We start from the raw sequence: 12925 nt of genomic DNA on the forward strand, positions 1-12925 counted from the left end.
TCTATTGCAGAGGTTGTTGGAGAAGTTGAACAAATCAGGTGTCATGTACAATCCGGCTACTGCTGTGCCATCCGCGGACAATGATGTGGATGAAGAACTGGATTCGTTCGAGAATGGTCCATATGAAAAGAAGGAATTCGTGTACAAGGATGACATAGACTCACGCGGAGAGCCTGTCATTGACATAATGCAGCCTGATGAAGTGGTTCCCAACCATAAAACCGTACCTGAGGCACTATGTATATATATTCCTGTCTATAATTTTCTCCTTTAATTTATTTACGTGCTGAAATGTTCACACGATTTTGTTTGCCAAACAGAAAACCCCACCGAAGATGAATGGACACAAGGAAGCTTCACCTATTAGGCGTAATGATGAATGTGGCGCTACACCCAAAAACCCTTGGGTCGTTGGTACTTCTACTCAAGCACCTTCATTGGACATAGACATTTGTCCATCTTCTGTCAGCAAGTTCATGGCTAAGGCAAATGGAAAAAAGGGTGCAACAATCGATAAGGATGAGGAAGTTATGTCCGGTAAGCGCAAGAGGACCGTTCCTAAGAAATTTGAATCTCCCTACGCACTTGACAAGCCCAGCAGGCATCCCAACCGTGGTCAGAAACCCTCCGGTACTTCGACTGCTACAAATGCATATGATCACCATTGTTGATGTTCATATTATTTCATGCAGCTCTGTTTTGTGAAAATCATGAGCCGGAGGTTGTGGCAGATGAGTTGACGCCGGAAATAATTGATGCAGTTGTTTCATTTGTCGAGTTAGCTGCTAGCACCGAGAAGAATAAGGGGAAGAAAGTTTACTACAGTGAAGGGCGTGGCATATCTCTGACTTCCGAAAGGATTCGACCGGTACTAACTCACAGATGGCTGTCAGACGATGTAAGTACTATTTGCATGTCCTGTTATTAAAATTCTCAATAATCTATGTCTCAACTTTCAACATGTAATGCCCTGATATTCTATGAAGGTAACTGATGCTTATATGGGACATTTGGAGCTGCGTGTTGGTCATGATCATTACCTCTGTCCAGCGTGGAGGTCCAAATTCCTTGTAGATCGTGCTATCGCACGAGATGATCCATTATCGTCGAGTTGCAACATGGATAGTGCTCTGTTCAAAGCTGGAGCAGTTAATAGAGTCACGAAAGAGTATACTATGCGTGATAAGGTACGTTATTTTTGTAATTCTTCACTACATGACATTTCATCAAGTATTTCGTTTGATCCACAATGGTTTTTTTGCACTATAGACGTATATCGCGTTGAATATCGACAATGCCCACTGGATGACCGTGGTCATGCACTTGATCAAGCAAGAATTCCAAGTTCTCGATTCGCTCTATCCTCTGGACCTAACAGAAAAGACTGTGAAAGCACTGGTAATATAACCAACATTTGTACCATTGGTCTTACATGTTGTTTATGATTATTCTTTAACACTATCCTCTTTATAGTGAATGGCTATAGCACACGATATGCACCAAGCAAATCATATTACACCAGGGAAATATCAGGACGTAAGTGGCCTATCAAGGAGTATGACATGCCCCAGCAAGAGGATGGGTGAGTTAATAGGACATCATGCACATTCAAACAACAACACACATGTTTTTATTGCCCACCGCTAATGTTTGCATATGTATCAGGAACTCTTGTGGCCTTTTTGTCACAGAATGCCTAGAACATTGGGATGGGGACCGAATGACCCGCGATTTTTCACAGGTATGTTGTTATTTACGTTTGTACATCCGCTACTATGGTCATGTAGCAACTTCGGTTCATGTAACATTTACGTCATTTTTTGCAGGCCACCGTTGACGCAAGGAGAAGATGTTTTGTCGCGGAGTTGATTATGTCACCTTCGAACACGATGGAGTGTGTGAAGAACAAAATTCGTGAAATCGCAAGGAAAAGGCGCGCCTGAAGAATTCATGCGGCATGCAAGATTGAAGTTTTAGTGGTTTGGATTTACTTCGGTCGAAGGTTTCGACGACATTATTATCTTAGGGGTTCTATCATTTTTATGTAATAAACAGGGCATCTCGAATATTGTGACACATACATGTGTATGTGTCTGTCAGACAATTTGCTCGTATCAGACAATTCGGTCATACAATTCGCTCGGAGAAGACAATTTGGTCATACCAATAAAGTTTTGGCTTCACTTATCAATTGTTCTTGCTTAATATTATTCTCGTTCTCCAATTTTTTTTATAATTGTATTTTTCACGGCTTCACTTATCAAGTGTTCTTGCTTAATATTTTTCTCGTTCTCCAATTTTTTATAATAGTCTATTTTTCTCTTCAACTGCTCTCGTAAGTTTCATATTAAAATTTTCACAATCTTTACTTTTTTAAAAACTCTACCAAGCTTAGCCTTCTGCCTTAGCTATCTGCATGTCATCATCTTGCATAATCTCCTGGTAATTCCCCTGATACGTCTTCGTCGTATCTACTTTTTCAAACACTTTTGCCCTTGTTTTGAACTCTAACTTGTATGATTTGAATGGAACTAACCCGGACTGACGTTGTTTTCAGCAGAATTGCCATGGTGTTGTTTTATGTGCAGAAAACAAATATTCTCGGAATGACCTGAAACTCCACGGAACATCTTAGAAACAATAAAAAAAATCCTCGCCAAAGATGAAGACCAGGGGGCCCACACCCTTCTCACGAGGGTGGGGGGCGCCCCCCTAGGGCGCGCCCCCTACCTCATGGGCCCCCTGGATACCCTCCGACGCCAACTCCAACTCTATATATTTGCTTTCGGAGAGAAAAAAAATCAAAGAGAAGAAATCATCGCGTTTTACTATACGGAGCTGCCGCCAAGCCCTAAAACCTCTCGGGAGGGCTGATCTGGAGTCCGTTCGGGGCTCCGGAGAGGGGGATTCATCGCCGTCGTCATCATCAACCATCCTCCATCACCAATTTCATGATGCTCACTGCCGTGCGTGAGTAATTCCATCGTAGGCTTGCTGGACGGTGATGGGTTGGATGAGATTTATCATGTAGTCGAGTTAGTTTTGTTAGGGTTTGATCCCTAGTATCCACTATGTTCTGAGATTGATGTTGCTATGACTTTGCTATGCTTAATGCTTGTCACTAGGGCCCGAGTGCCATGATTTCAGATCTGAACCTATTATGTTTTCATGAATACATGTGAGTTCTTGATCCTATCTTGCAAGTCTATAGTCACCTACTATGTGTTATGATCCGGCAACCCCGAAGTGACAATAATCGGGACCACTCCCGGTGATGACCATAGTTTGAGGAGTTCATGTATTCACTATGTGCTAATGCTTTGTTCTGGTTCTCTATTAAAAGGAGGCCTTAATATCCCTTAGTTTCCATAGGACCCCGCTGCCACGGGAGGGTAGGACAAAAGATGTCATGCAAGTTCTTTTCCATAAGCACGCATGACTATATACGGAATACATACCTACATTACATTAATGAATTGGAGCTAGTTCTGTGTCACCCTATGTTATGACTGTTACATGATGAACCGCATCCGACATAATTATCCATCACTGATCCGATGCCTACGAGTTTTCCATATACTGGTTCTCGCTTATTTACTTTCCCGCTGGTACTGTTACAATCACTACAAAATACCAAAAACATTACTTTTGCTGTCTTTACTTTTGTTGCCGCTACCACCACTATCATATTACTGTGATACTAAACACTTTGCTGCAGATACTAAGTTTCTAGGTGTGGTTGAATTGACAACTCAGCTGCTAATACTTGAGAATATTCTTTATCTCCCCTTGTGTCGAATCAATAAATTTGGGTTGAATACTCTACCCTCGAAAGCTATTGCGATCCCCTATACTTGTGGGTTATCATCCCCCTCATCACATGATTATGAAAAGTAGTCATGGTAGATAAGTAAATATATCGAGCCAAAATGTAATATTACACTGATCAAAATTAATCATGTCAGCTCGTTGGCTCTATCGCGTGTTATCAGGCATCATGTTTTTCTATTTTGTTTTACAAACCCGTAGTTTTTTTTATTATATGTATAATTAACTTTTTTGGTACTCACCATGATGCCAGGCACGGCCCATCTAACCACGTGAGGGGCCCCACAGGCGGGCTATCGTGCCGGCAGCGCTACACCAGCCCATTTTGCCAGGTTCACATATATCTTTCCCCTTTTTCTTGTTTCCCTTTCCAAATCCATAGCCCTCTCTCTCCATTTGTGCCTCCAAATCTCGACGGCGAAAGCATGACAGCGAGCTAGGCGTCGAGCGGCGGCGGCTGCGGCGAGAAGAGTGGTGGCGACCGCAAGTTAGGTATAACCCTGGGTCCTGCAAGCTGGTGGGGCGGATTCAGTGGCACAGGAGGCAGCGGCGGCGGATCGAGTGGAACAGGGGACGGGGGTTTCGTGGGCGGCGACGGGCCGGGAGAACCCACGGCCAGGGTTTCTTCAGTGCTACACTTTGGTGGCAAAAAGGTAAGATCTTTACCGTTCTTTACATCCCAGCATTATCGCCCACAATTCATCACCTGTGGCCATGACAAGCTCCATCTATGTGGTCATCAGGAAACTCTTGGTGGCCGTGTCTGCATAGATGCAGACAATTTTGGCAGCGCACTCGGGGGATGTGTGTTTGAGGTTAGTCTACTGAGCATGATCTTCAAACTAGTACTGCTATTGCGGTCAAGCTGCAAAAAAGTTCAGTGTTTAATGATTGCAGTGACAAGTTCAGTTATAAAATGACTTGAATTGCTCATGATTTATTTAGGATGTTATCACTTCTGAGTATGTTGAATGGGTTGATGGGGAGTGGGATAGCAAAGCAAAGTCAGTCATTAAGTATCTTGCCATGAAGAACAAGAAACTGGAGACTAAGATTACAGAATATGAAGCTGAAATTAAAAGGAATGAGAAAGAAAAGAGGACAATGGTTAAGATGCACAAGGAAATATTGCTCCATAGGGATAGCATTTTAGGATTTGGAGGTCTTCTGTATCTTGGCATGCTTGCCATTATGATTGATGTCATAGTTAGCAAGTAGATTGTTCACAAAGTTATTAACATCATTGTAATTGACATGATGAAATGCTGGTGAATTATTTGCTATTCAGTTTATGGGCAAAGTGTTTGCAGCATAAATAACATGGGGCCATCATGATTGGTAGACAATGCACTTTTGGCATGTTCTATATTTGGCAGACAATGCACTTTTGGCATGTTCTATATTTGGTAAGTGATGCACATGGGCACATCCCCTAGCAATACTACTGATTTATGCAGCAGCCTAGTTCATTGTGTTGTTGCAACATAGGAGCAACATGTAGCACACCTACACCTTAGATGCAACATTGAAGCAAAGCAATAGTACATATTTAAAATTCTGTAATTTAACTGAACTTGACACTTAGGGTGAGCAGTAGATATTCAGTTCTTCAGCCATAAAGAATCCGACCAAACCGTACCGATTGCATAACTTATATGCTTACATATAAAAGCATACCTAACCAACAGCAAACCCAAAATAATGTTAACTTATATGCTAAAACATATAACAGCATAACTAACTTAAGATAACCAGCAGCTTCCTCCACTTTCAGCAACTGTGCCCATCTTCACTTCTTTAGAAATTTGAGGCGGGGTGAGCGGTGCACCACACACGAAGAAGCCTTCTTCTTGACCGTCGTCCTGTTCGACAGCCGCGCCACCTGATCCTAAGCCACCTCCTCTTCTTCCACCTTCACTATGTCAGGGAGGAGAGGTAGGAGCTCGATGTCGATGGGCATTGTCTTGCCACCCTCGACGGCGACCGGCGCTACCATCTGCACAGCGTCCTCCTTGCCCTCCTCATGGTTATCAGGGATGACTAGTACCTCCTCCACGTTGTCCTCCACGACGTCAGAGCCTAATGGCAGGACTGGCTTCGACACGTGGAGGACCTGGTAGTCCGGGCTGACGGGCGCAGGGAGAGCAAGCTCGACGTCGACGCGCTCCGCCCTCGACGCGATGCATGCTGGATCTGGCCGCAGCGTCATGGTGGTGGAGCGGTACATCCACCACCTTGTGCGCTGAACAAGGGAGTCACTGAGCGTGGCCTCTCGCATTGCCCACACAAGGAGGAAAGCCGTCGGGACGCCACAGCCGTAGGGGAAGGCGCGCTTCTTCTCGGCATCGGTGAGAACTTTGACGAGGCCACGCGCGTGGTTGACCAACATCTTCGTGCTGGGGAACCAGCCGCACACCTCAGTCAACTGCGCGCGCCACCCCTCGTCATCGCCGGCGAGCTCCACCATCGCTCTCTGCCAGCTGAGGCTTCTCTCCATGGAGGCGGCTGCAACGGTCGCCGGTGAGGGTTTTCTAGATCTACTGTAGGTGGGGATAAGAGGGGAGTTCGAACCGGCGCCCGTGGGAGGTGGGTGAGTGCGTGATAGGGAGGAGAGTGATACAGTTACTTATTTAATGGCATTTAGGACATGGGGAGGGGAAATGTACAATATTCTGTCTACCTCCCGCCCCGGTCATAACACAGTAAAGAATTTTTTTTATTTTTGTTTTGAGGGAAACATCTTACTTTATTTAAACAAAGTCTGGGATCTCGTCTGCTAATACACTAAGGATACAATCAGGGGGCGAAAGCCTCCAAACCAAAGAAATAGAATCCCCTACAGCTACCTTAGCATGAGCCGCCCAATTAACACAGTAAATAATTGAAGCAATTGTTCTACTCTTCTTCCTTCTCCACTTTTCTGCACATCATAAAAGACAAGGTAAGTTAATGAATGATAATTTTTTTAATATTCCGCAATGCATACAAACACTTACTTCTGATTTAGTTTGCATTTCTTGCTACGTCTAGTGTGTCCTAGCAATTTGCAAGCGCCGCACCGGGTTTTCAACTCATCAAAAGAGAGTGGTCTACTATTTTTCGAGATAGGGCGACTCTCATCTACCTTTGTTGCACCTTTGCTTGACACTTTCATAGGATCTTTAACCGCAATCATGTTGCCTTCACCATCGTCCACATATTCAACTGCACACTTACTGATGTCATTTGTTTGCTTGATCAAATTTTTCTGTAGCAATTCATACTCATGATTCTTAGCTATCACAGCCTTCAAACTCTCCTGTAACTGATCCCACAAAGCAGGGTGTTTGCATGCCGCATGCATAGCTTCTGACGCTAGCACACCGACCTGGCTATATTTCATTCTTTCCCCGGCCCCAGTCCAACCAAATCCCAACAGATGGCGTGTGCGCCTTGCGGGCAGTCCCAACCTTGCTTCTTTCGTGAATCGAACAAGAACTAAACACTTTGGTATTTCAGATATGTTCAAGTGCTTCAGTACATGGAATATGTGCTTGCAAGATAGACCCTTTCGAATCATTCTTCTGCAACTGCACCTTATAGTTTCTGTGGAATTTTCTGGTGTATACTCCACCCAAAACGGCGCTTCCAGTTATTCTTCCAGGCCACGATGTACTGCTGTGATCCGTCTCCTAGCTTAATTTCTACAATCTCCATGCCACCAATTTTTCTAAGATCATGTTGCAACATATATAAGTTTGCTGGAGTGAAGACGTGAGAAGCAGCTATCTCAAGTTCCCTCGAGCTAGTAACTGGCACCGGTAAACTCTGTGAGGCCGTGCAGTCATCTCGCGCCTCGTTTTCACGGATACGCACAACGGCGTACTCATAGTGCAAAATCATATCCACCAAGGTCATTTCACCGTCTAGGTGGAGGTGAAGGAATGAGTTCAGGCTTTCACTCCGCTGGTTGCTTTTCATGCCAAGCCAAAACCCCTCTGTCAGATAAGCCGCGGCCCACATTCTCCTCTTCTTATACATCTGTCTCAACCATGTTACAGTTTTTTCCGACTGCCATCTTTTGGAAAATGCATGTCATCTCTCCTCAAACGTCGCCGTGAACGTGCTGTAGTACAGAAGAGTTCGGAACTCCTTCAAGGACTTGTGACTGAGGTGAATCTTCATATTTTTCTCTATGTGCCACGTACATATACGGTGCCACACGTCTGGCAAGACTTCGCGAATTGCCTTGATCATCGCAGCGTCGGCGTCTGTGATAACACTCTTAGACATCTTTTGACACATGGACCTCAAAAAAGTCTGCAGAAGCCACACGTATGTCTCCTCAGTCTCGTCCGAAAATATGGCACAACCAAAAACAATGGTCTTTCGGTGATTGTTAAGACCAACAAAAGGTATGAATGGCATACCATAGCGGTTCATCTTGTACGTGCTGTCAAATACAAGCACGTCGCCGAAGTCCTCATAGTCATGACGAGACTGGGAGTCGCACCAGAACATCCTATTCAAATGTCCTTCCTTATCTAGTTTGTACTCGAAAAAGAAGTTAGGATCCCTCTGTTTCCTACTGGCCATGATGCCTATGGCTGTGGCAACATCACCTTTTGAAAGCAGCGTCCTCTTCTCCTTGACGCAAAGGTTGTATATTTCACGCCTGGTAAAACCAACACCGCCGTACCATACATGTTTGCTGATGAAGCAATCCATCATGTCGTGAATTCTAATCCCTGCAGCTCCCATGGACATTATCTCATGCTTCTGGTACTCTTTGATTTTTCTGTGGGACCAAAGAAAAGGTACCTCGTCCGGTGCTGCCAACATATGGCTATGCTTGTCCTCAAAACTTTCAACATACCAAACCCCACGCTTTTGGTCAAGCTTGACGGTCAGGTGCGCTTCGCAAAAGCAGCGTGTCTCGGCTTTGAGCCTACGGTTGTGTCCTTCCTCGGTTAGCAACTTGCGGTCACGTTTCCCTTGTCTGGAACAAACAAACCGCCTATAACGCATATGACGTGACTCCGTTTTGCTATACCTAACCTTATTCTTTCTAATGCTGAAACCATTATCTCTAGCATAGCTGTTGTAGAAATCATACGCAGCATCGTGAGACGTAAATGTCATTTCTATTATCTGCATGAACATATCCCTCTTATCATCTGCACTGGCACTATCTTGGACATTCTTTGCCCCATCATCTTGTGTCACCTACACAATCAAACCACAGCCATGAAAATAGTTTTCTATGGTTTAACATTACTTACTTCCATAGAACATTGATTACACACATACCTCACTCATGATGACCGACGACTAGGACTCCCCAGAATCAGGTGCATCTAATGATTCGTCGTTAAGGCCTGTCTCCGCGTCGGATTCACCATAATAGTCATACGCATTATGACATTCGGAAATGAACTAAAAAATACAACACAGATACAAAATTACTTATCATATAATATTCCAGAACAAATTCAATTTGCATGCCAACAAATTTTTTCACTTACGTGCCTGACTAATGTAATCTTCATTCGAGAGCTCCGAGTTGTTATCCTGATCATCATCAAGCTCATCGATCTATAAATTTTCAACACGAAGATTTAATGTTGTCGGATGCCACCAAAAAATTACAACATGACAATGCCACTCACATTAAGATCGTCCCATTCGTTCCCATTCTCCGACCGATCTTCAAGATCTGGATTTTCATCATCTGACGAATCTTCTATCCAGTCTTTCATCAGTTCTCCAAACTCCATGTCTACCATGATATCAGTTAACTCCTCGTCCGCCATTTCCTACAACCAATAATATGTATCATCACATGTGCAAACATTATCAATGATGAAATATACAACACATAGCACACGATCACGGATGTTATGTAAACAACCGCAACCGAGGCCGTTCAGATCTGCCAAACTTAGTAAGGAAGATGGCCACGACACCCATCGTGATCACTTTCAATCGCGAGGAACTGCACGATCTCAAAACCTAGCTTGATTTGTGATTACCTCTGCCGCCGGATACCTAGGTTAGCCACCACATCAAATAACGATACCGGTGGTGCGCACAGCCGACAGCAACCGACGCTACGTGAACCCAGATCACGAGGGGTTGCACTACCGGAACAAAGATCCACGATCGCATGCGCCGCCGGGTAGCTAGGTTATCCGCCCCGCTAGGTTAACCACTACCACTACCACTGGCGAGCGAGACTAGAGGGGGGACGCGGGATGCGGTACCTGTGCGCGCTTGTTGGAGATTCACGACGTTGTCGCGCCCGCTGTCCGACGAGATCGCCGACGACGAGGTAGCCGCTGCTGGAGATCTACTACGTGACTTATGGACCTGCGTCAATGCTCGCGAGATTGATGGAGCTGCATGAATGATTGGATTCGGCAGGTCTTACGTGGACGTGGGGTCGTGTGATGTTTTTTTTGGACCAGGGTACTGTACGTATACGGTCTGGGTTATACAGGGTTAGACAAGGCTTGGATCTGGGCTACGGCGAGCCAGGAAAAAAATAAACTCGCGGGGACAAAAATACCCCTCTGAAATTAGGTTAGGGGGAGCACCGAAGCAGGGCTCCAAGTATGAAGGCTCATGCACTTGATTTTGAAGCAAACCGCAAAAATTGTATCAATCGAGTGAGGAATGACGATTTTGCTAGTGCGATGTTTTGGCTAAAATTGCCATAAAGGTTTGCGTGCTCGATTTGAAGCGGGCTATAGTGTTTTTGGCAAAAATTATCGTGATGACCGGGTCGATACAATGAATCTCGTGGAGTTCTTGCTGTACGCACCGGGGAAATTGAACGGGACTGTGCGGCCGATTATAGCCGAAATACGATGAATCTCGTAGAGTTCTTACTGTACTACGCATCACTCTCTATCTCGCAACCACCGACAACGCGCGAGAGTTGAGATCCACGATTCATTCACCATGCACCATCCACCGTCGCCTCCCTCCTTCCGCCTCACGAGGCGGACGGCGAGCCACGCCGCCGCTCCCCGGAAAGGCCCGCAATAAAAACCGGACGAGACACGCGCACAGTCGCCTACGCCGCTACGCTCGCCTACCCCGCTGCTCCGCGATCTGACGCCCACCCGTGCCACTGGAGCCCCGGGTCCCAGCGTCGGCGAGGCGAGCCGGGGGTGCGAGGCCGGGAGCGCGGCCACGCGGCGGGCCTCGCCACCGGTGGATACCTGCGGCCAGCGCCTGGCGCGGGGCGCCGAGACGTGGAGGACGCGCGGCCGTGCGATCGGGCCGGGAGTGGGCGGGGTGGACGGCCGCGGGTGAAGCCCGAGTCCCGACACGCCTGGACGGGAGTCCCTCTCGGCCTCAAAACGGCGAGCTGGACGTGGACAGGGAAAAAGTGCTCTGCTTTTGCGTAAAGGTCTAGCTTGTCTTGTGAAATGTTGAACGGCGCCCTGGCAGGTCTTTCAAATTTGGTTGTGGAACCTTTTGAAATATACGGCTGGCTTCAAACCTTTGTTTTTCGTGGCAAATTTTTTCAAATTATTCATAATATGTCATGACAGTACAAAGAACGCCAAAAATAATATTCAGGTCCGTAGACCACCTAGCGACGACTACAAGCACTGAAGCGAACCGAAGGCGTGCCGCCATCATCGCCCCTCTTTCACCGGAGCGGGGCAAAACTTGTTGTAGTAGACAGATGCCAAGTCATAATGTTAATACCCTAGAGGACCAGTCCGCCAGAGCAACAACCCCCACCGATGAAGATAAGCTTAGATCGGAACGATCCAACTTGTAAACACACAACGAAGACTAGATCCACGAAGATCCATCGACGACCAATACCGACTGAATCGTACAAGATCCACTAGAGACACACCTGCGCACGCTCTCTGACAACGCTAGATGCACCACTGGGACCGTGACTAGGTGGGGAGGATCTTATTCCATCTTGAAGGGCCGCTGTCACCACACCTTTCTGAGCAGGACACAAACCATAATCGACTTTAAAAACACATAAACACGTAGCAGGAACCCTCCTGCCGTCAATGATCAGGATCCACCACGTCTCCATGACCTAAGGCCACCTGAGACGAGGCAGAATAGCGTCGACGCCAGTGGAGGTTGAGAAACCCTAATCATTTTTGCACTCGTGTCAGGAGGCGAAGGGGTATTCACGTGAGCCAATTTACTCTAGGGATTCAAGTTATTTATCCAGGAATTCCTCTTCTCTTGTGATTTTAGATGATTCATAATATTTTTCGAAACCTCATGTTTGTTTCTACTTTCATAATTCGGTGGAAATTATGCTTAATTTGGCTAGAGCATACATGTTGCTATGTAGTACAATTCTCATTTTTTTTATTCAACACACATGACACTACTTTCAGTTATAGTAGTTTCTTACTCCTTGCCTTTTATGTCTTGCATTTAAACAAGCAAGCAAGCATGCACTACTCACTGTATCAAAGAAACTCTAGGCTTAATCAAGGGCCATTTTCTTTGAAATCATTTGTCTTAAACGAAAAGATTACCCATTGTTGTTATAACCAATTAGTTGTTTGTGTAGAAGTGCATCTAAACGTGGATCGAAAATGGGTTGCCATTTTTATTTTTAAATTGTGTCAGTCGTGTCTTGAACTCAAGACCTCTTGGATCTGACTCCATGTAGAACTGCATGCACCAGCTAGTTCACCCAAAGCTCAAACTGCTAGAGAAAGGTGGGTTATGCATTAACATTTTATTACTTCCTTCGGTCAATTATATAGGGCGCGAGTTTGCTTTTAGGTTAGGAATTTGACTAAACCAAAATATGTATTACATGTGATGAAAAGTATATGTCTAGATACTTCATCCGTATATGAATCAAATGATATGATTTTGGTGATATATAACACATATTTGGTTAGTCAAATCGATGACCTGGAAACACAGACACACCCTATGGACTCGGCTGGAGGGAGTACCAATTTCATGTTGAAACAAAATTGGGAACACAATCTCCTTTTTTGGAAAAGAAAACAACTAGCTTGGCGGGTGCCCACTCTTTTTTTTCGGATGATAGCTCTTCCGCTAGTTGATTTGGTTTTGCGGTTCTTGAATTGTGCTTTGGTGCACT

Source organism: Triticum aestivum, chromosome 7A, assembly GCF_018294505.1.
Source record: "Triticum aestivum cultivar Chinese Spring chromosome 7A, IWGSC CS RefSeq v2.1, whole genome shotgun sequence".
NCBI classification, from domain to species: domain Eukaryota; kingdom Viridiplantae; phylum Streptophyta; class Magnoliopsida; order Poales; family Poaceae; genus Triticum; species Triticum aestivum.